Below are 23,646 nucleotides of genomic sequence, written 5' to 3'. Positions count from 1 at the left end.
TGAAAAGTGATTTGAAATCCACTGATGACCTATAAGAGCTATAAATTAATTATTATTGCCATTATTAAAATTAAGCACTGCTTAAGTGCTTCAGTAGGTGTAGGCCAGTGTTCCCAACACCATGACCATAAAGGTTTGAGGCTAATGTCTACTAAATCCCATGCTATTGTCAGAGTACATATGGAAAGAACAGTACAGTATGTGGCAGATTTTATTTTCAAAATGTAAATCTGAAGTACTTCCAATAGCAGATAATTATCATCATCATTACATTTGCAGGGATATATTTTCAAACTATTACGTGGAAGATTTGTGTACAACCCCCCGAGCAAATTACAGTGCTCAAGTAACAATGTATCTCTTGAGTTTAAGGTGTACAGAGTGACTTCAAGCAGAAAAAACCTGAACACTGCTTCTTCTGGCAATGGATAAGGCTACTTTTTGACTCATCAAGAAAACGCGCTACCTTTGAGCACAAGGGTTTCAGTGTGCTTCCCAGCTGAAGTCATACATAGATGTACACAGAGTCAGGCTATTTAGTCCCTGGTGCAAATTGGTCCAATTCCAGGCTTCATAATTCCACCTACAGAAAAGGAACTCTGACAATAGCTTAAATCTCTACCCATTTCCTTCCACTTACAATTGGGTCATTTTTAGAAAAATATTCTATTATTTCAATGGATTAACTGTTTATAGAGAGTAGTGGTCTGAGATTACAATTGGAATCTGTAAAACTGTTTTCTAGTCCTCACACTGATTCACTCTGTGGACTTGAGCAAATGACACATCTCTATATTTTGTCAAGGATGTTGTGAGGATTGTCTAATGTGCTAAGCACTTTGAAGATAAAATATGCTAGATAAACGCACAATTTATCAAGCAAACACTAAATAAAATACCTCCCCCTGCCTTTTTATAAAAGCATGCATTATGCTCTTTGGTACCTTTGCTTAATTCCATTCTTTATTCTTGCAGTTTCACTATTCAAATTTATAACACTAGCATCTAAACCTAAAATCCTAACTCAGGCAAGGAGTTTCTCTGACTTCAATGAGAGCAGAGGACTCTGGTGTCTGAGTGTTTACAAGAGCAAGCCCTTATAATCTGGATATGTATTTTTTTCAGGATTCTAAATGACTACTATTAAAGCATTGTTTCCCAAACAAAAAAGAAAATAAGCTGTCTTTTGTTTCTTTTTCAGATCATTTTTGTATAACTGAGTAATATGAATTGAGATGAATAAGAATAAAAAATGAAACAGCTGTGCCTTACTGCACCATGCTTCAGCTTAAGAGATAGCAACTAGCTCGAGGAAACAGATGAGAATGTAAAACTATTTTTATACACCCTTAGTAACAGTTCATTGATTAAATCATTAGGGAGAAATACTAAAAATTATTCTAGATAAGCTGAATTTTTAATTACGTCTTGTTTTCCCTGACCCTAACTCCGCTATGAGGATTTTAAAATAAAATTTTGCATTTTGTTAATAGTTGGGGAAAGAAATATCACAGTAAAAAATATACCTAATGACATAAGAAACAAAAAAGCATTCAAATGGGTGACCTAAAGTAGTTGTATTGGCTACTTGAACAAGATGTCCTAACAAGATTGCTAACCTTCTTATGTAGAAATAAAATTTGGGCTATTCTACTTAAACATTAACAGCACAGTGTAGGCTCTTATTACATAGGGCCCTAATTCTGCAGATATCAATTCCAGTAGAGTTCAATTCCATTGCAGCTGAGTAAGGGGTGCTGAATGAGTCTCTATAATACCAGCAATCACACAACAATGGAGTAAAATTATAATGCAGTGCCATCTTTCATTTGAAAGTTACACTGGAGTATGCTGATGTGGTGGACTTCTTTGAGAAGAATACACTAATTCACTTCAGTTTTTCTTTACTTCTGCAACCTGTGCAATTTGCTTCAATCCACATTTTTTCATGTATTACCACTGAAGTAGACAGAAATGTTGAAACATAAGGCAGGGTCCTCTAAATCATTGATACTAAGGGCTTGTCTACACTACCACCTTCCTTCGAAGAAAGGACAGTAATTAGGGTGTTGGGAGTTTACTAATGAAGTGCTGCCATGCATAGGCAGCACTTCATTAAGCAAGATCCCCCCCCACGGCAACTTCGAAGTTTTAAACTTCAAAGTACTGGCATGCATCTAGCCGCGGCTCACCTTCTGGTACTTTGAAGTGCCGGGGCAACTTACTCTGATGAGTAAGGGGACTTCAAAGTTGCCCCAGCCCCAGCACTTCGAAGTACTGTTGGGTGCACTGTAGCTAGATGCGTGCCGATACTTTGAAGTTTTAAATTTTGAAGTTGCCGTGGGGGGGAACTTGCTTAAGGAAGTGCTGCCTAAGCAGAGCAGCACTTCATTAGTAAACTCTCAATACCTTAATTACCATCCTTCCTTCGAAGGAAGGTGCTAGTGTAGACACAGGCTAAGTTACCTATAGTGCAGCAGTACCCAGAAGCTCCAGTCAGGGATCAGAGCCATGTTGTGTTAAGTGCTGCACAAAGTAATATACGGGTCTCATGATTTGCAAACTTAATGTTTGTGAATTCAATTATTCGCAAGCAGCCAAGCAGCCAATTCCCTGGGGCTCTGGGCAGGAACACCAGCAGCTGCCGCTACCCCGGGGTCCTGGGCAGGCAAACTGGCAGCTTCCACTTCCCCTGGGGCTGTGGGCAGCCGTGTCAGCAGCCACCACTTCCCCAGGGCTCTTGGCAGGAGTGCCGGGAGCCACCACTTCCTCTGGTGCCCCAGACACTCCCGTATTTGTGCAAAATCAACATTCTCAAGGGTTCTGAAAACAGAACCCTCATGAATGTTGAGACCCTACTGTAAAACAGTCTCTACCCCAGACAGCTCACAATTTCGGATTATGACAAAATGGAGCCAACAAATAAGCAGGAAAACAGGAGGTGGGATGGAGAACAACATAACAGTAAAGTATATCTGAGAAAGTACATAGACATAGATGGCCACCAGCCTCACTCATGCCAGATAATTTTGTTTTGTGGGCATCCTGACAAGGAAAAGTTCTAAGGGGGAATTTACAAGTTCTAATACAGGAGTTCTTTGTGTAATTAAGGGATATCAGGTTCTTTATACACAAGAACCATATCTGCAATTCCAGTAGTGAACTGCAGTAAGGATACAGTCCCCCTTTTCCTTGCATAGTCAAAACACGCATTGACTTATAATAAGTATGAAAGAGCAGCATCAGGGTCTAAATTCTACATCTGTCTGGCAGTTCACATTGCCTGGTTCATCTGTTATCACCTAACTGAAATGCTGTAGCATTGCAGTTTGCTCCAGAACTAGTTTATCCAGAGAAATAAATAAAAAAACCAGATATTGTGCTCATGAGCACAAACAGATGAATCAAGTCAGAATCCATGCTGTAATTCCTACGTCAGACATTTAAGTGAGCAGAATTTCTGGGAAGTACAGACATGGGACAAACAGAAGTAACTTTGTGAAAAGAGCTAAGCTATAAATTTAAAGAGCAATTCAGACACAAATGTGCTTCATGGCAACTAAGCACTTTTTTGTGGCTCCACAGCTCCACATGAGCAGAGACCTGGTTAAAATTCAGTTAAGAGAAAACATATAGGTCTTTGAATGCAATCTTCTGCTTACAAGCCCACACAATACATTCTTATAGCCTGACCATACATGAAGATTTCTATTGAAATGGAGCAATTGGAAGCAGAAGACAAGAATACAAGATGAAGAGCTATTGTTAACAGGCATCACTTTACCAAGAACATTATTCCTTGCTTGAAACATGGCACGCAGTCCCCACAGGAAAAACAAAGGAGGAATCAGTCACAAATTTGGCTTCCATCTCCTTTGTTCAGCAAAATATGCAACACTGGAGGAGGCACTGGCAACCTTATGCCAGCGTGTACTTATCATCCTATTTTGGGTTTCCTCTGTGTCCAAGAGAAACCGGATGTACTTGCTCATTTATTCTGCATGTAAAAGGTGGTGATTTGTCACATGCCAGCAGGAACACAGCACTGAGACCTCTCACTGAGAAGAATGGAGAAATCACCAAATGCTAGTGAGGGTTTTCCTTACTCTACTCAGTCTAAAACATCTTTATCTTTGTGAGTTCATCACCTTCTTCTTGCCTGAGGTGCTTGACTGGCAAATTGTTTTTAATGGTTAACACTTTCTAGCAAACAAAAAAGAAGGGTGGGGAACTTTAGGGTTGGAGGAGGGGAACCAGCATGAAAAGATGGAAGAGGAAGAGAGGTGAAGCTAAAAGGGGATGGAGTGAAGGTCTGTGAAACTGCTCATTAGAACTCATATGTTGAAGTACTTTAGGCTCAGACTAGAACAGAGCTAATCCATTTATATACAGTCTGCACCTCTAAAATCCTATACTCTCTTGTCTGGCAACATCTGTGATCTAGCACAGGGACTGGGAGGCTGCTGAGTGGCTGGAAGTGGGAGCCCCCACCTGCCCTGCAGCAGTATGGGGCCAGGAGCCAGAGCCCCCACCTGTCTTGCAGCAGTGGGGGCTGAAAGACTGGTGTGGGGCTGGGAGTCCGAGGCCCTACCTACCCTATAGCAGCAGGGGGCAGGATGCTGCTGTGGGGCTGGGAGCTGGAACCTCAGCCTGTCCTGCAGGAGCAGGGGGCCGGGAGGTTGCTGTGGGATTGGGAGCCAGATCCCCAGCCTGATCCATGGCTGCACGGGGCTAGGAGCCAGAGCCTCTACCTGCCCCATGGCATGGGTGGCTGGAGCCCAAAGGCAGTCGCTGGGAGCCTGGGCTGGGGCCAGAGTGCCCTTTGAGAGGGGTTGGATTCTGAGACTAGAGTAGCCCCAGAGCATAGAGCTATCTGGTTGCAGAAGCCCTGGACCTCCCCTAGTTCAGCAAAATTCTCTTGTTTGGGTCCTATCAGGTACTGAGCATGCTGGAAAAAGGAGGTGCAACCTGTATTTTGTATATCAGACTCCTGTTTTATTTCTGTTCTTTACCTCACTGATTTGAAATGAGACTCTGACCCACAATTCCTGTATGATGGAGACTGTGCGATAGCTCATTTAACAAAGGCACTGGGCATCTCTGATACTACTTACTGAACAGAGACTTTTTGCGTACCCTGTATGATTGGTAAGCATGCCACTACTATCATGATGGAGTGAAGAAAGAAAAAAAGCTATGAGTATTTTGCTCTACATCACAGAGAAGATGCTTAAACTCAGTTACCTTTTGTCTTTCTAAAGACCAAATTGTGTTGCCAGCCAGAGCCTCCTGAATGGATAGAGGATCTACCCAGCCTTTTCATCTACTAATTCCCTCTGCAAAGGGTGAATCAGGAATGAAATATTGAGGAAGGAGAGTGTTTGCTAAATCTCTCCATTCAGTCCAATGAAAACATCGCAACCACAGCAATGCCAAATCCTTTGATGAGTAAGTCAGACAGCCATGAACCTAACATACACCATCTTCCTTCTGTGACTTTAACAGAGCCTGTATTTGTATGATTCAGCAGTCAAATTGACATGACTGTGATATGAACAATTCCACTAACTTCACAATGGTACAGTGAGGGTTAATACGTGCATGTAGAGCACTCTGAGATCATTGGAGGAAAGGCACTGAAGAAGTGCAAAGTTCTAGTACTATAACGTCTTCCCAGGATGACGGTTAAGAGACTGGTGACATTCCTTTTTGATTGGCTCCCTTCTGTAAATATCACTGGCTTTGCAAAGGTTCAAAGATACTCCTTCAGGGCAACGTGCAGACTGGGAGTGAGCCCTCTCTGAGTCATAGCACTGAGGCTGATACGAAAAGCTATTAAAACAGAGAATGAAAGTAAGATTCTGAGAACAAAAGAAATCCTGAAGTTCGCCTATTTCTTTACTGATAAGGATACAAAAGCTTAAAATGTCACCACTTCAACTAGCTTTCTCTACCACAAAGTTGAATATTCCCATAGATACAATGTACAGTATGCTCTCGGTTAGCCATATGCTTTTTATCCAAATATCCTAGATACCTGAATCCATAGTGTGTCTCCAAAGTATCCCTACAAATCATAAGCAATACAGTCACACGAACAGACTATACCAGTGATATTCTTCCCTTTAAATAACCCACCATTCTCCACATTCTAAAAACAGCAGCCACCTACTGAGGGATCCCAGGGTTGGAAGATGCTAATTTACGCTATACCAGTGAACCAATGAATCCACTCACAATACGATTCCATGCCTGCAATAATGTATTCAGTTCAAAGTGCAGCCCACATAACTTGTCTTTATCCTCAGCAGCAGGTCTACTAATTGCTCCTCTCCCAGCCTGAATCCTCGTGGCCTAGGACACGGATTCACCTAGGGGCCAATGGGTTGGGGGTTTCACTGACATTGCAGTCATCACTGAGGGACCGTATTCAGCCAAAGCCTGAGGCAGGCACACCAGGCACAGGCGGGATGAGTGGGGAAAAGGGCTGACATTCTGATAACTGCTATTCATTGGCTCATAGGACACAGCTGGAACCCAACTGAAAAATAGCACTTCATCTATATGCCCAATTACTTGAAACTTTCTGGTATTTACCAGACCACTCAGAAAAATTAGATTGTACTATATATCGTATATCATTTATAAGCTTTATATTTTCATATAATTAAAATCTCCCATAGTGCATTCTGTAGTTGTTCACTCCATACAAATAAGAACATTCTGAAGCTAGCTACAATAGAGTAAGGAACAGAGATGTGCTGAGGACAGAAATTCTGTTTCGAGAAGGCCGGATTTACAGATTTCAAAAGCTGGATATTTTTTTTCCCCACTGGAATAAAACCCAACACTTTCAAAGTATTCCAAAGAATAAAATTTAAGAATTAACTCTGGATCAATCTAACATTTCATTTTGACAAAACAAATGTTCTATTTTGATTCTGACTTCTATAATACATAATATAAAATTCCAAAATAAGTCAATGTTTCATTCTGAAGATGTCAACATTCAGATGCTTTGATATTGTTGGGATTTCCCCCCTCCACTCCCTCGCCTTTCCCTCTTCCCCCTCCGTTCTTCTCTGAATTGAAATTTCTGGAAATTAGCCTTTTGATTTTGACTATCACCATTTTGATTTTGACAGAATTACATTTTCTGAAAACTATTCCATCGAAGTTTTCCAACCAGCTCTAAGAAGTTTACATATTGCAAGGCATACATCTAGCAAAACAACTTCCATGATAAAAGATCTGGTTAGCCAAGTTGCCACTTCTTAACACCCCCTTATGACTGGATGTGGGAAACATGCCTTCATTTCCATCAGGTCCTTCAGCCTATTCTGGCTACAGGAATGGCCTCATCCTCCAGCCAAGTTAAGTAAATAGTTGGAATCCTTCAAGGGCCAAAAAGTCCTTTTAACACATCCAACAGAAATAAAAGATAACAAGCTCTTCAGCCCCTATCAGCTTCACAGCTTTCACTCCCTCTCCCTTGGAGGTAATCCTCTGCTACAATGTAAAGTACTCGCCTCCTCTGACACACTATCCACAGTCTACAGCCGACATAGTTCTCTGTCTTGCCAGGATTTTTGGGCAGTTTGTCATCCTTCAGAGGCTCCTGATCATCCCTCAGGCTCACCCCAAGAACAGACATTGTGCTTCTCTGCCCTTCTAGCCCTCTCTTGGGTCCTTTCCAAGAAAAAGGGAACTCACTACATCCTCTTTCTTCCTTTCAGTCCACCCACCTCACCTTACCACACCCTCCCCTGTGCACAATCAATGAGGTTATTTGCACTCTCACACTCCCTTGCCTTCTTGTGCCTGTGTGGTGTTCATATCCTGTTGCATGCTGAAACACAATGCCCACACACTTTGCTAGGCAAATTCTAAATAGTGCTTTCACTTGACTTAAACCCTTGTACTCCGGGTGGGGCATATTCTAAACAGTGGCAAAGGTTAAAAGAATAGATTCCACCCACTGGGGGAGATGGAAAGGTCAATGTAGATATTTAAGAAGAGTGCTGCAAGAACTCTGTCAGCTTGAAAACTTCACTTGTCGCTCTCACCAACAGAAGTTGGTCCAATAAAATGTCTCATCTCAGATACCCTGTCTCACAGGAGAAAGGCAGAGATGGTCTGAATGTTAAGTGCATTGTAGACCTTATTTTATGGTGCAGCCCAAACTCCTCTATCAGGACCTGGATCCTATGGTGCTCAGTGCTAATTATACAGGTTGACATGGTTCATGCTTGAGATGTCTTGTTTACAGTAAGGAACTAATCAAATTCTTCTTAACGGGTTTAACCACAAACGGTTCAGTACATTCATAATAGCTACTTGTTCACATTTCACCCTACATACACTAACAACTGCACTTACCTAAATGGCTATCAGTTGTTTGAAATGCCTTCGGGGTACCTATCTGACAGTGTCTAAATGAGCTTCTAGAAGTTGGGCATGCATAAAAGGGTTTTTATATTATGTTAATTACCAATTATTTACTAGCTCAAGAGCTGGATGAAAAATGGGGGGAAAAGTTGGTCTACCTCATCAAAAAATTGAAATTCAATGTTTTTTACCAGCTCTACTTGGATCATTTGCTTTTTCCTCCGATCTCCATTCTACGCAAATCATCCCAGAGCACCTCGCCACAACTCCCTCACAAGATGCTTTATGTACAGCTGGACTGCTGAGTGTCTATCCTATGCAGCTGTTTTGAGGATACAAGACCCCTAAGATTTCTCCCACTCTCTGCTGATGTTTGGATGAGAAGCAATGTCTGTTGATTGATTGTGATGTGTCTGCCCTGATGTCACAGTTGCCTAAGATTTAGAGTACATTCTTGGGGACAATTACCCCCCCACCCCCATCCTTTACCACCAAACTAACAGTTAATCTCCCTGCCCCACAAAACAGTTTACAGCATCTGGACTTCTTGACATCTAATTGCTCTCAAGGCTGTGAATATGCTGCATCTGAGGGCTACTGGGGCCATAAAATGCAAGAGATTAGCTCTGAATGGGAAGGAGGATGGTGTGGATTCTTAATTAGCTTTTGCCCCCTGCTCTGGGGTGCTGATAAAACTTTTTTAAAGTTTCTCCTCCACTTGGGATAAGCTACGGACAGTGGTCAAGAAGAGGACAGAGGAAGAGGATCATGTACTGTATGCTATTTATGATACTGTATGCAGTATTGTTGTAGAGGGTGCAGTATTAGAGAGACACGGTGCATGATGTAAGTATCTTTTATTGGACAATTTTTTTGTTGGTGAAACAAGCTTTCAAGGTGATACAGAGCTCTTCTTCAGGTCACTAACAGAAGTTTTTACAATGAAGACTATTACCTCAGCCATCTTGCATCTGTGCTGTGATTGGCCTTACAAATACAATTCCAGTGGAATATCCCAGCTCTGGTCCCTAGTTTAGGCACAAACTCAGTAGGAATTTGAACAAGTCACTTCATATTTATTGATATTGCAGCTGTGTCTAAGGAGCCTAGTTATGTATCAGGCTCCAATGCTTAAAACTGTACAAACACATAAGAAAAAGAAAGCTCCCCTGTGCCTCAGTGCCTTGTCAGTAAAATGGGGACAATAGTACCTTCCTTCCTATTGACGATGTTGTGAAGGTTAATTCACTGACACATGTAAGGTGATCACATACTATGGTGAATCATGCAAATTGGGTGAAGTTCCTATGGTTTATGGAGAAGCTGATTTGGTATCAAACCTGGAACCTAAAAAGCAGCTTTGTTTCTTACACCTCTTTTTTTGAGTACTGTAATATAGTACAGATCTGACTGAAAAGCTGCTTTTCTCAAACCTGCAGTGCACACCAGGCCTCTTCAACAGTCCTAACGTTAGAGTGTATTTCTGCTCATATGAAGTGAAAGAAAGTGAAAATTGGGGATCACTACAAAGAAAAAAAGGGAACACACTACTGCTGTCAAGTTATGGCTATGCTGGTCCTCTCCGCTACAACCTGAGGGCCAACAGAATTGCTGAGCGTCTGGACAAGGTAAGGTTGGGAGGGTTGCTCCATGCTCAGGTAGTGCTTCAAGCAGAAGTGAGGGCTGGCCTGCCCCCCAGTAGAGATACTTGTCAAGCAGCGGGAAAATCTAAAGATTTCAGAGCTGAAGTATGCATACACATGGTGAAAGACTATGGACCAACCTATGTACTGACATAAACTGGGATACTCAGTTGATGTTAAAGGAGCAGAGACAGTTCCAATAGTAAAAGATTTGGCCTCCTATCTTTTAAAGGTCTGGGAAGCAGAGCTGTCCTCCTTTGAACATGGCCCAGTTATTCAATTCTTAGAGCTATGTTGCATGAAAATGTGTATTCCTCACTCAGTAAAGCATGCCCTTGCTATTAGTATTATATTGTAGTAGTCCCTAAAAACAATCAGAATCAGCTCATGTCAGATAGCATACCAACAAAGAAAGAGTTCACATTCTAGTTTGAACCATGGTGCAACTAATCTGTGTAACAAACACTAGGGAAGGGGCAGAGGGAGAGGGAGAGTACCAGCAAGAAGATTATGCATTTACATGGATTGACATGCTATATGCACAGGTTGATGAGTCCAGACCCTAATAAATTTCAGTTTTATAAATAAAATCAGTTGTTTCCAAATTTCATAAGCCAAGCATTCATTTTTGGGTAATGTTTTCAGGAATCATTTCAGAAGTGGGTATTTTGATAGGCTCTGCATTATTATTTTATATACATATTACAACCTTTTAGAATTAACATAGGATCCATAGTCTGCAAAGTATTGTCTATTACTATACTGTTGTTACTATAATTATTGTCTCTTACATAGTTCTTGCCCCAAACAGCTTGCAATCTAAATAAACAAAAGGTCGGAGGGAAACAGACTTGCAAGAGATGAAATGACTTGTTCAACGTCACACAGCAGACCAGAGCCAAGAACAGCAGTTACATCTCTCCAGTTCCAGTCCAAAACTGTATCCACTTAACCATGGTATATTTCAATACTGTCTAAGGACATATAAACATACTCAATAGCTTATGCTAAGTAACACCTTTTAGACCCTATTCAAATCTTAATTTTGTATTCTGGCTAAGTTTTTACACAATGTTTTTATGCACAACTCCATCTGTGGATTGCCAAAGCAATTCTAAAAGAAGAATGACATATTTATACAGGGGAATAAGAACAGCTTGTTAACAGTCCAATCAAGTACATGCCTAAATGAGAACATACAGATTCTTCTGTTCTTGTTTTCAAAAGTAGAGAAGAGAGTTTAGGCATGATTTTCAGAGCTGCTGAACACCCACTGCTCACATTGGTGGGAACAGGATTTGTGGATGCTCTACACTTCTTACAGCCAGATCCTTAATGAAGCCTAAAGCATTCCCAAATATTAATGTGTATTATCAACAATGGCTGTCCTTTTTTTCAAGGTAGTAATTAAAGATATGACTCTCACTGTTTTGGCAGCTAAGGAAAAGGTTCTTCTGCTCTTCACCATATGCACCATTTTGGGATGGCAGCAGCCAAGCACACCAGGACGTTGCCTTCTCTTTTTTCCATTCCCTTGACTATCAAGGAGCAAGAGGAAAATACATGACTTGCATGCATGCATGCCTCTCACTCCTGGCTGGTGAAGGGAGCAGGTGGAGGAGTAAATCATGACATCTGTGTACTGTCCCCTCATTCCCTAATAATCAGGGGAACAAGAAGAACAAGCAGTGTCATGGTACGCTTGGCTACTGCCCCCTTCGGCCCTCCTGAAATGGCACCCTTGCTCTTCACTATGGAAAGCTTTGTCACTGTGCCTTTGTACCCTTTTGACCTTCCAATCTCCATCTGATAATTCTCCACCTCTGTCATCATAACTCACTGTTATAGATGAACATGGAGCACAGCTACAACCATGATGAAACCAGCATAGCACAGGTTTGTAAAAGAACTCTTGTTTGGCAAGGTAGATCTCTTGTCACTCAACTGGAATTGGGAACTCCAAATACCAGAATATTCAAAGCTTGTTTTGGTACATTCAAGACTTCATTATACTCCAGCACAGACAACAGTGTGATGACACAGACACTAAGTTAGGCTAAGAACAGACACAAAGGCTTCTGAGATCAGCTTTGCACTCAACTTTGAGTAGGAACAGGTAGAGTGATGCAAGTGGATCTTTCAGTTCTCTAAATAAAATGACACTGTAACAAAACTGATGTTTTGCCTCAATCACTTGGCAGCCCTGCAAAACTGGTGCATTACTAGTACTGCAAAACTGTGATTTCTGATCCCTTGCGATAGCACAATAACTTCTAAGTCTGTAAGTTTTGTGTCGTATACCTGTGCTTACTGTCATGTAAAATTCATATACCATGTGTAAATAGAACTGCAAACTAAAGCACATTATCAACATAACATTTTATATAGGTAAACATTTAAAAAGAGAAGGTAAGAGGTGATTTTAAATGGAAAGAACAATGGAAAAAGCTGTCATGAAATGAAAAACAAGTAACTGTAACTACATAGGTAGTAGGTAGACCGTTGTGTCCAATGATGACATCTTGAGCTTCCACAGGCTGATTGGTTGTGGACTGCATGTGGCTGAGGAGTCCAAGCTTTGAACGACATGGGCGTTCACAGTGGGGGCAAGGGAATTGTCCTGGCTCTGTTGGTGTGGCTGCTGCTGTTGCTTTTTTCCTCTCACGAGCATCAATGAGGCATACACGGCGCTGCTCTTCAAAGGTGTCATATGCATGTCGTATGAGAGCACACCAGCCTGTTCGGTCTTTTGCATGCTGCTCTAGCTGATCTGGTTTTAAACCAGCATGAGCAATGTTGGCCTTCACGCAGTCTTTATACTTCTTGCAAGACCTTGATTCCTTTTGCCCTGGGAGAGGTCACCATAGAGGAGTTGCTTCAGGATTCTTGACTCCTCCATTCGTATGATGTGCCTTGTCCAGCGAAGCCGGGCTTTCAGAATCATGGCTTCAGTGCTCATGGTTCCTGCTCTGTCCAGGACTTGCAGGTTCATAACTCTGTCCTGCCATCAAATGTGCAGTACTGACCTCAGGCTGCATGTGTGGAAGCGCTCCAGCAATTTTATATGTTTTCTGTACAAGGTCCAGGTTTCACAGCCATACAGGAGACTGGTCAGGACTACAGTCTTGTACACTCTCAGTTAGTAGACTGCAGGATATTGTGCTGATTCAACACTCATGCTCTCAGATGTCCTAGTGCCCAGCTGGCCTGGCAGATTCTGGCATTGATTTCCTTGTCAAGGGAGCCATCATTGGCTATCACACTGCCAAGGTACTTGAACTCCTCTACTGTTTTTAACTCTGTTCCTTCAATAAAGATTGAAGTGGGGAGAGCAGCAGATCCTGGAGCAGGTTGAAACAGCACCTCGGTCTTTCCTAGGTTGATGGTCAAACCAAAGAGGTGAGTGGCATCAGCAAACTTGATGATGATGAGCTGGAGATCAGATTCCTTGTGTGCCATAAGTGCACAGTCATCAGCAAAAAGGGCTTCAAGGATGAGCCTCTCAAGTTTCTTGGTTTTAGCATTCAGATGATGAAGGTCAAAAAGTGACCCATCAAGTCTGCATTTTGTATAGACTCCATGGTCCAGGTCCCTAACTGCGTGGCTAAGGACGCATGTGAAAAAGAGGTTGAGTAACTCCGGGGACAGCATGCACCCTTGCTTCACACCACTGGACATCTCAAATGCATCTGAGGACTCACCCTTTGAAAGAACAAAGCCAGTCATGTCATCGTGGAAAAGGCGTATGAGGTTAACGAATCTTCTTGGGCAGCCAAGTTTTGACAGGATAATCCACAGGGCTTCTCTATTGATGGTGTCAAATGCCTTGGTCAGGTCTATAAAGAGAAGTTACTCACCTGCAGTAACGATGGTTCTTCGAGATGTGTCCCCGGGGGTGCTCCACAATAGGTGTCGGGCTCGCCCGGCGCCGCAGATCAGAATTCTTCCAGCAGCTTCTATTGGATCGCGCATGCGCCGACGCGCGCCGCTCCCTTGCGCACCCCCGGCCATGTGCGCGATCCGGTCCCCGCCAGTTCCTTGACCAACCGCCTCGGATGCTCCTGAAAAACACCAGACAGAGATCCGAAGCGGGGAGGATGGGTGGGTGGTGGAGCACCCACGGGGACACATCTCGAAGAACCATCGTTACTACAGGTGAGTAACTTCTCTTTCTTTTTTGAGTGGTCCCCGTGGGTGCTCCACAATAGGTGACTACCCAGTAGTAACCCAAGTAAGGAGGTGTGTAATCGATTTATGTGCAGCTTGCCCCCGAGAGGACTGCTGTCGACAGATGGGTATCCTCCTCGAATACCCGATACAGGGCATAATGCTTGGCGAAGGTGTCGTAGGATGACCAGGTCGCCGCTCTACAGACGTCTTTTAACATGATGCCCTTGAAGAAGGCTGTTGATGCCGCCACCGCCCTGGTGGAGTGAGCCCGAGGTGGGGCCAGCAAAGGGGTCTTTCGAAGCTCGTAGCACATTTTTATACAGGACACAATGTGCTTTGAAATCCTCTGTGAAGAGAGGCCTTCCCCTTTTGACCTGGGAGCGAGAGACATCAGAAGCCTGTCCGTTTTCCGGAAGGACTTAGTTCTGTCTATGTAAAAGGCCAATGCCCTTCTCACATCTAGGAGATGTAGGCGCGCCTCCTTGCTGCAGCTGTGAGGCTTCGCGTAAAATGAAGGTAAAACTATTGGTTCATTAAGATGGAACTCCGAGGAAATTTTTGGAACGAAGGCTGGGTGTAACCGTAAGGTTACCGCCTCCTTTGAGAATACTGTGCAGGGCAGCGTTGCCAACACTGCTGCGAGCTCGCTCACCCTGCGGGCTGACGTAATCGCAAGGAGGAAGGTTGTTTTCATCGTAAGGAGTCGGAGGGGTACCATGGCTAATGTTTCGAAGGGTGGTCCCAATAGCGTGCTGAGCACCAAGTCCAAACTCCACGACGGCAGAAGCAGTTTTCGAGGGGGTACAGGTATACCAGCCCCTTCAAGAACCTTGTGACGATAGGGTGGGCGAATACAGTAGGCCCTTCCTCTGTATGCCGAAAAGCTGATATAGCAGTGAGGTGGACCTTTAGCGAGGATAGAGAAAGCCCATCTCGTTTGAGGTCCAATAAGTATTCTAGTATTATGGTTATAGGAACGTCAAGGGGAGCTAACTGTTTGATGGAACACCAGGCTGTAAATCGAGTCCATTTCTGTTCATAAGTCCTCCTGGTGGAGGTCCTTCGGCTACACTCCAAGACTTGTTGTACTCCCTCCGTACACGTGCTCTCTAAGGCACTGAGCCATGGATTAACCATACTTGTAGGTGCAGTCCCTGAGGGTGTGGGTGCACTATGGACCCGAGCCTGCGTGAGTAAGTCCAGCACCACTGGTAGGGGGAGTGGTGGACAATCCGACATGCGTAGAAGCAAGGGAAACCATTGTTGCCGGTCCCAAGTTGGAACTATGAGTATCATGCGAGCTCTCTCCCTTCTGGCTTTCTGCAGAACCTTGTGGATAAGCGTTGTGGGGGGAAACACGTAGGGTAGAGGGTCCTTCCATGAAATCATGAATGCGTCCCCCAGGGACCCCCGCCCTATTCCTGCTCTGGAGCAGTACTGGGGACACTTCTTGTTGTCCTGGGTGGCAAACAAATCAACTTGGGGAAACCCCCATGTACGAAATATGCACCGTAGCAGGTCGGAGCGGATCTGCCATTAGTGCGTGAGTGTGAAGCGCCTGCTCAGCTGATCTGCCTTCATGTTGTGGGCGCCCGGCAAGTACGAGGCTTTCAACGTTATGTTGTTGGCGATGCACCAGTTCCACAATCGGACTGCTTCCGCGCATAATGCACGGGATTGTGCCCCTCCTTGTCGATCGATGTAGAACATAGTGGAGGTATTGTCGGTATTGATCCCGACTACCTTGCCATGCAGGTATTCTTGAAAATGTCTGCACATGTCGAACACTGCTCTGAGCTCCAGTATGTTTATGTGCAATGTCTGTTCCACAGGGGACCATAGCCCTTGCGTCACCTTGCTGCCAATGTGCGCTCCCCATCCGACGTGGGAGGCGTCAGTAGTAAGAAAAATAGAAATTTGTGGTTGGAGGAAAGGCACCCCCACTAGCAGATTCTCGGGGTTTTCCCACCATGCTAGGGATCTGCGCACCTCTGTCATGGGCGACACTACCCTGTGGACAGTGTGGGATGCCGGTTTGTAAACACTGGCCAGCCAATGCTGCAGGCTTCGCATGTGTAACCTGGCATTCTGTACCACAAACGTCGCTGCCGCCATGTGCCCCAACAGTTGCAGACATGTTAGGACCGGCACCGTGGGGCTGTATGTCATGACTTGCACCAGGGAGTTGATGGCGCGGAAGCGGGCGTCGGGCAAGTATACTCTTGCTGTGATAGAGTTTATGCGTGCCCCTATGAACTCTATATCTTGCGTGGGTTCGGTCTTTGCCTTTGTGAGGTTGATAACTAGGCCCAGCGAAGCAAACGTGTTCACGGTGACGCGTATCATGCGTAGGACCTCTGCCTTTGAGGCCCCTTTCAGTAGACAGTCGTCCAGATATGGGAAAATAAACACCCCCTGTCTGTGCAGGTAGGCTGATACCACTGCCAGGGTTTTGATAAAGACTCTGGGTGCCAAGGATAGGCCGAACAGAAGAACCCTGTACTGGAAATGTTCCCCACCGACCATGAAGCGGAGGAAGTGCCTGTGTGCCGGGTGGATTGTTATATGAAAGTAAGCATCTTGTAAGTCGAGGGCTGCAAACCAGTCTCCATCATCCAGTGCCGTAAGTATGGAGGCAACTGTGATCATCCGATAGCGTTGCTTACGCAAGTAACAGTTGAGGCCCCGTAGATCCAAAATCGGCCTCCAGCCTCCTGTTTTCTTCTCTGTTAGGAAGCAGCGTGAATAAAAACCTTTCCCTTGGAATTGTTCCAGCACTCTTTCCACTGCCCCTATAAACATGAGGTGATCTATCTCCTGCTTCAGCCTCGCCTCATGGGCAGCGTCCCTGAGATGAGGCCGGGCGGGAGGCTTTGCTGGTGGAAGTGACTGGAAAGGGATCGTGTAACCCGTGGCTATAATTTCTAGCACCCATTTGTCTGTGGTGATCTTTTGCCATTGGGAGTGGAACGGTTTGAGGCGATGATGGAACATGAGATGAGAATGGCATTGAGCGATGGTATTGATAGTGCAGCCCCCAACATACCCGTCAAACTTGCTGTCTCTGGGCCTGTCCTGAAGGTGTACGGCTTTGTTGAGAACATCGCCTGGGAGCCCTGTACTGCTGCTGCTGTTGATGGCGCCCTTGGTCGCAGCCTCGCTGATATTGAGCGCCCTGTGGTTGGTAAGCATAGCGTCTTTGCTGAGGATAAAATTTCTTTCTCTTGTATGGGGGAGTATAAATACCCAAGGTCCTAAGTGTGGCCCTCGAGTCTTTGCTGGAGTGGAGGACCGAGTTGGTTGAGTCCGCAAACAGCTTTTGCTTATCAAAGGGAAGATCCACGATCTTCGCCTGTAGGTCTCTGGGGATACCAGATGTCTGGAGCCAGGATTCCCTACACATTACCACTGCTGCGGCTGTTGAACGTGCCACTGTGTCTACCACGTCCAGGGCAATCTGGACTCCCGTCCGCAATGCCACGTAGCCCTCTTGGACAACCGCCTTTAACACTGGCTTCTTGTCCTCCAGAAGTGAATCCATGAGGGGAGTGAGTCTAGAGTAACTGTCAAAGTTATGGTTTGATAGATGTGCCATGTAATTTGCCATTCTCAATAATAGGGAAGAGGAGGAATAGACCTTCCTGCCAAACAGCTCTAGCTTCTTAGCATTTTTATCCGACCCCCGCGATTTGTACTGAGACGTCTTCGACCTCTGCTGGGACGATTCGACCACCAAAGAATTGGGTTGCGGGTGATTAAAGAGGAACTCCATGCCCTTGGCTGGGACGAAGTACTTCTTATCCGCTCTCTTGTTCGTAGGCGGAATAGAGGCCGGAGTCTGCCATATGTTAGTGGCTGACTCCATAATGGCTTCGTCCAGCGGGATAGCGATTTTAGATGAAGCCGGGGGTCTCAAATTTTTCAGGAGTCTATGGTGCTTCTCCTGCACCTCAGCTATTTGAATGCCTGCGTGAAAGCTACTCTTTTGAACAGCTCCTGGAATTGTTTAAGGTCATCCGGAGGGGAGACAATCCCGGGGGCCATGGCCTCATCTGGGGAGGATGAAGAGGAACCGCTGGGGTAAACCTCCCCCAAATCCTCTGGCTCCTGAGTTCGGTGATATACTTGCTCCCTGGAGGACTGTGAAGGGAAGTCTCGGGATTCTGGACCTAATTACCCCTGGGACAACTGTGTTCCCATCCCAGAGTGAGAGTGTACCTGGGAGTATTGACGAGTAGTAGGAGAGGACCTGCCCCTGGATCTAGACCTGCGGTGTCTGTGTTCAGCATGATGAGGATGACCATAGCAGCATGGGCAAGGGCCCGGTGATGGAGACCTGGACCACGATTGGGGAGTGTACCCATGATGTCTGGGAGAGCGGGACCTCCGCGATGACATAGATAGTGGTGAAGCCGGTTTGTGATAGTACTCAGGGGGATCCATGCCCAAAAATGGTGAAGGTGGCCTGAGCCACGGCAAAATTGGTTGGAGGAACAGAGAGGGAGGCCCGAGATAAGCTGGTGGAGTTACAGCCCGGCGGTGTGGCGTGTGTATATCGGGGGGCGGGGGCTGGGTGATAAGAGCAGCGCGGCCCTGCTTGGAGATGGACTAGGGTGCTGAGTTTTTGCTTTTGCCTTGCCCCTCCCCTGTGGGGTGGGCGCCGCCCCCTCCCATGCCGGGGATCTTGGCCCTGTTGTCAGCGCAGCGCTCAGCACCGTCAGCGGCGGTGCCGCGCCGGTAGCTTCCTCCAGCACCGATAGGCTCTGTGCCGGCTGCCCCTGCACCATCAGCGCCGCGGAAGCCAGTGCCGCATGCGTCGGTGCTGCCGATTCCGGCGCTTGCCGTGCTGGCGCTCACAGCGCCTTCCGTGCCGCCTGTTATGTAATCGGAGGCTAGGCCTCTGCCACGTGCGCTGCTGCACTGCCACTTTCATGAGCTCGTGGCTGGGGGGCTCTGCGTTCTGCTCGTCCTGCCCGCTGGGCCTGCCGGCAAGGATCGAGCCGGGGAGAGTTTCCTCCTCTTCTGCACAGAGGGGGTCAAAGAGGCTGCCTTCCTTTTATGCGACCAAGAGGGCCCTTCTGCATGAGGCTTCTCCGGCGGTTCAGGCTGGAGAGCCTTATCAAACAAGATCATTTTGAGCCTCATCTCTCTGTCTTTCCTGGCCCTGGCTGTAAGCTTAGTGCAGTGGGAACACTTCTGGGTAACGTGCAACTCTCCCAGGGAGCGAATGCATTCACTACGCCCATCAGAGGCCGGCATAGCCTCGCGGCATAACTCACACTCCTTAAACCCCGAAGAAGCCATCGCGGTGAGCCTTTACTGTTAATAGGGTACTCAGCCACTAATCAGTGCTTTCTAACCCAAAATAACATTCACGGCCTTCAGGGCAGCGGATGGCTTACCAGCCTTCTTGCCCGCCCCTCTCTCCTTCGTTCCTCTTCTCTCTGCTGTCTAATATTCTCTTTCTTTCTCTTCTTTTTTTTTTTTTTTAAATAGTGACAAAACAAATGAACTACACGTAAACAACAACTATCTTACCTGTCTCTGGCTTTAGCCAGAGCGGATTCCATCTGCAGCCGATGGCGGTTGAGAAGGAACTGGCGGGGACCGGATCGCGTACATGGCCGGGGGCGTGCAAGGGAGCAGCGCGCGTCAGCGCATGCGCGATCCAATAGAAACTGCTACAAGAATTCCGATCTGTGGCGCCAGGCAAGCCCGACACCTATTGTGGAGCACCCACGGGGACCACTCGAAGAAGAAAGACAGAGTACAGATCCAAGTTCTGCTCTATGCACTTTTCCTGGACCTGACGAACAGCAAAGATCATGTCAATGGTGCTGCGGCCTGGACGAAAACCACACTGTGCCTCTGGTAGGTTCTCTTCTGAGATGGTGGTGATCAGATGGTTGAGGATGACTCGAGCCAAGATCTTCCCACCAGTACAGAGAAGGGAGATGCCTCGGTAATTTCCATAGTCAGCTTTGTTGTCCTTGTTCTTGAAGAGCGAGATGACTGTGGCATCCTTAAAGTCTTTGGGCATGTCTTCGTCTTCCCAGATGCTGATCAAGATGTTGTGAAAGGCTTCAAGTGACACTGGTCCTGCCGCTTTGAAAATTTCAGTACAGATACCATCCATCCCAGGGGCTTTACCAGAGCTGGTCTGGCTGATTGCCTTTTTGACCTCATCCATTGTAGGGGGCAGGTCAAGACCGTCTACTGTGAGTTTCTGAGGGATCTGGCCTAGGGCCAGAGGGTCAACAATGGAGGATCTGTTGAGAAGGTTGCTGAAGTGCTCTCTCCATCTATTGTTAATGCTGTTTCTCTCCCTCAGAAGGCTCATGCCATCTGCAGACAGGAGAGGTGTAGTACTTGGCTTTGAAGGTCCATATATAGCTTTGATAGCACTGAAGAACATATTGGAGTACTTGGTATCAGTGTAGTATTGGACTTCATCAGCTTTACTCTCCCACCACTCATCTTGCATTTTGTGAAGTGCCGTTTGCGCCTGGCTCTGAAGGTGTTTGAAATGATTATGTTTGCAGATAGAGGACTGATCGTTTTGCCATAGGAGAAATGTGTTCTGTTTTACTTCTAGGATCTTCATGACGGCCTCGTCATTTTCATCAAACCTGTCTCAGTGAACTCTCTTTTTCAGTCCTAGTGTTGACTTGGCTGACTCCGTCACCAGAGTTTTGAACTGGTCCCACTTTTGTGTTGGGTCTCCAGTCAGAGGTCCATGGGACATCAGCCCTTGGTCAAGGCAGGTTGCAAATTTCTCATGATGACCAGTATTTTGCAGCTTCCTGACGTTGAAGGAGGGTCTGACAGTCTTGAGCTTCTTGCAGTGCAGTGGTGTGATGTGCAGCATAAGGACTGATCTGACAAGTCTATGATCAGTCCAGCACTCAGCTCCCCGCATGGCCCTGGTGATCTTAACATCTCGAATGTCCCGCCTGTGACTGATGACATAGTCAATCAGGTGCCACTGTTTTGATCTCAGGTGCATCCATGTGGTCTTGTATTTGTCGGCTTGCTTGAAGAGAGTGTTGGTAGTCATCAGGTCGTTTTCTGCACACAAGCTCAACAGAAGGTGGCCATTGGCATTCATGTTACCAACACCATGATGCCCCAGCACTCCTTTCCAGGTCAGTCCTTGCCGACCCTGGCGCTGAAGTCACCCAAAAGGAGAAGCTTGTCACTAGGAGTAGTTGCTTTCACACGATGGTCAAGGTGCTCATAGAAAATTTCTTTTGCTTTTTCGCTGCTAGTCAGCGTGGGGCCTAAGCGCTGATGACTGTAACGTGGCGAGAGGTGTTGAGGGGGAAGCGGAGCTTGATCAGATATTCACTGATGCAAGTTGGTAGGTCAGGAAGCTGGTGCAGAAGTGATGTCTTGATGGCAAGTCCCACTCCATGGATTCTGTCTTCATTTTCTGGCCTGCCTTTCCAGAAGAAGGTGTAACCTCCTTTTGGTTCGCAGATGGATCCTTCCTCTGCCAGCCTGGTCTCGCTCAGGGCGGCTATGTCAATGTTACCACGTGCCAGTTCTCTTGCTACAAGGGCCGTTCTTCTCTCAGGCCTCATAGCATTCTCCCTGTCCAAGAGGGTGCGAACTTTCCATTCTGCAAATATCATCTTTCTTTTCATTGTTTTTCAACCGCTATGAGGGTAAAATTAACAGCTGTGGCATGCTGGCCATTTTGGTTGGGACAAGCAATTTTTGGGACACCTTTTCTAGTTCCCTCCCTCATTTTGAGGGTGAGCAGTGCTTTTCCTAAAAAGGCCCTCTCATTTGTCTGGGATGCTGCCGAACTCCTCTGTCGTCCTGGGGTCAGAGTTGAGTGACCGAAGTCCACAGGCTGCCTACGTACAGGTTTGGAGCTACGACTCCCAGCAGTCACCTCCATCTGTCGCTTCGCCCCTCCACCATCGCCGTAGGACTTTGAGATAGACAGAAGTGACGAGAATGTGCAAAGCACCTGTGTGGGAGAATGTTTAAAGTGGAAAAGCCATTGCACAGGGGCAGTTCCACTCTCTCGACCTCAGAAGCCTGGTTCCAGTGGTACAAAAAGTCATCACGGCTGGGCCTTCCAAGGCTGCAGTGGATGGCCATGCCGTCTTTGGTACTTTGTCATGCCCTTCGCTCTCCACAGAGCGTTGCAGAACTGCCTTCCTGGTCGTTGGATCTTGCTGTTGATCTCATCCGCCCAGTCCGCCGGGGCCAACTTTGCATGCTAGGATAGACAATTCCCTATATCACTGCAGGTTTCAGACCTGCCGCCTACCCTCACCTGGTTCAGCCTGCCTGTCGAAGTGGTTTATTGGGGTGTGGCCACTGCATGCTACAGCTTCTTGGAGCCACAGGTGAGAGCTGGGTGCCAGGTGGGGACCAAAGGTGCACGAACTGCCCTGAAGAGAAACGACAAGTGCCCACACCAGAGGTGCTATAGGAAGGCTGCAATAAACTATCTGGTATATGTGTACACCTCTGCCCTCTACTAAATGGAAAGTCAGAAGACACTAAAAGTTGAGCAGATAAAAATGGAAAAAGCTTTTCATGAAAAATTCATCCATTTTTCTAAGCAACATTTAATATTTCAATATTAGTTGAAATTGGAAAAATCCCATCAGCTATACTCTTTATTCTTTGCTGAGTAAAGGCCTGATTCCATAGCCCTTGTTTCTACTGGGTTTGTACTTCCTCATTTGAGTAACTCCTCTCAATCAGTAGCTGTCAGCATATACAAGAGCTATGGAGTGAGGCCAGAATTACAAGAACTACTCCTTTTGTTCACTGTCTATGCTATGGATCCCTGGGCCACGATTTTTTTTCGAGACGCATGCACAGTTTATCTTGCATGTACATATATGTGTTCTATTCGCATTCAGAGGCAAACTTGAAAAAGTGTATTTTAAAAAATTCCACAAGTGATAAATAGCTAATCCCCAGGGAATGCCTGAAGCCAGCAACATTTATGAGAACATTTTTCTCCACTTTAACAATATTGCAGTAAGCTCTCCTGTTTGCAGCTATCATTAGGAAGACTGCATCTTGTATACTCCATTACCCTGACTTGTGATTAAATCCTTCAGTCAAAATAAAAAGAGTGACTACTATCTAGGTGGGACTGAGAATCAGGTTGACAGGTAATAGAAGTGTTTGTTTCACAAGAATACACCATTGCAGGGATGTGTGGGTGTAGCTTTTGTGATGGTAAGATCAGAGGTGAATTAGGAGTTTATGGGGCCTTGACCCTGAGCAAGTGAGGACCCTCTCCACCCCTTCAGCCTGCAGTCTTTATCCCAAGCACTCATGGGCTTTTTCTGGAGAAATGGGGTTATGACATGAGGACTTGCCCTGCCCTTCGTCCCCACTCCACATAACTGCCAGGCAGCTAGGTCAGAGCACCAAGGCTTCTCCCAGCCTGCCCATGCAGTGTTCCCCC

At 45.9% G+C, this 23,646-nt stretch overlaps 1 pseudogene; it reads right to left on the bottom strand.

Moving 5' to 3' along the window:
• LOC142017908 (uncharacterized) overlaps positions 1–21,835 on the bottom strand; it is a 50,473-nt pseudogene extending 28,638 nt beyond the window's left edge.
• Between the last annotated feature and the right edge of the window lie 1,811 nt (positions 21,836–23,646).

This window comes from Carettochelys insculpta, chromosome 9, assembly GCF_033958435.1.
Source record: "Carettochelys insculpta isolate YL-2023 chromosome 9, ASM3395843v1, whole genome shotgun sequence".
Lineage (NCBI taxonomy): Eukaryota > Metazoa > Chordata > Testudines > Carettochelyidae > Carettochelys > Carettochelys insculpta.
This window is presented reverse-complemented; position numbering and strand designations above follow the sequence as displayed.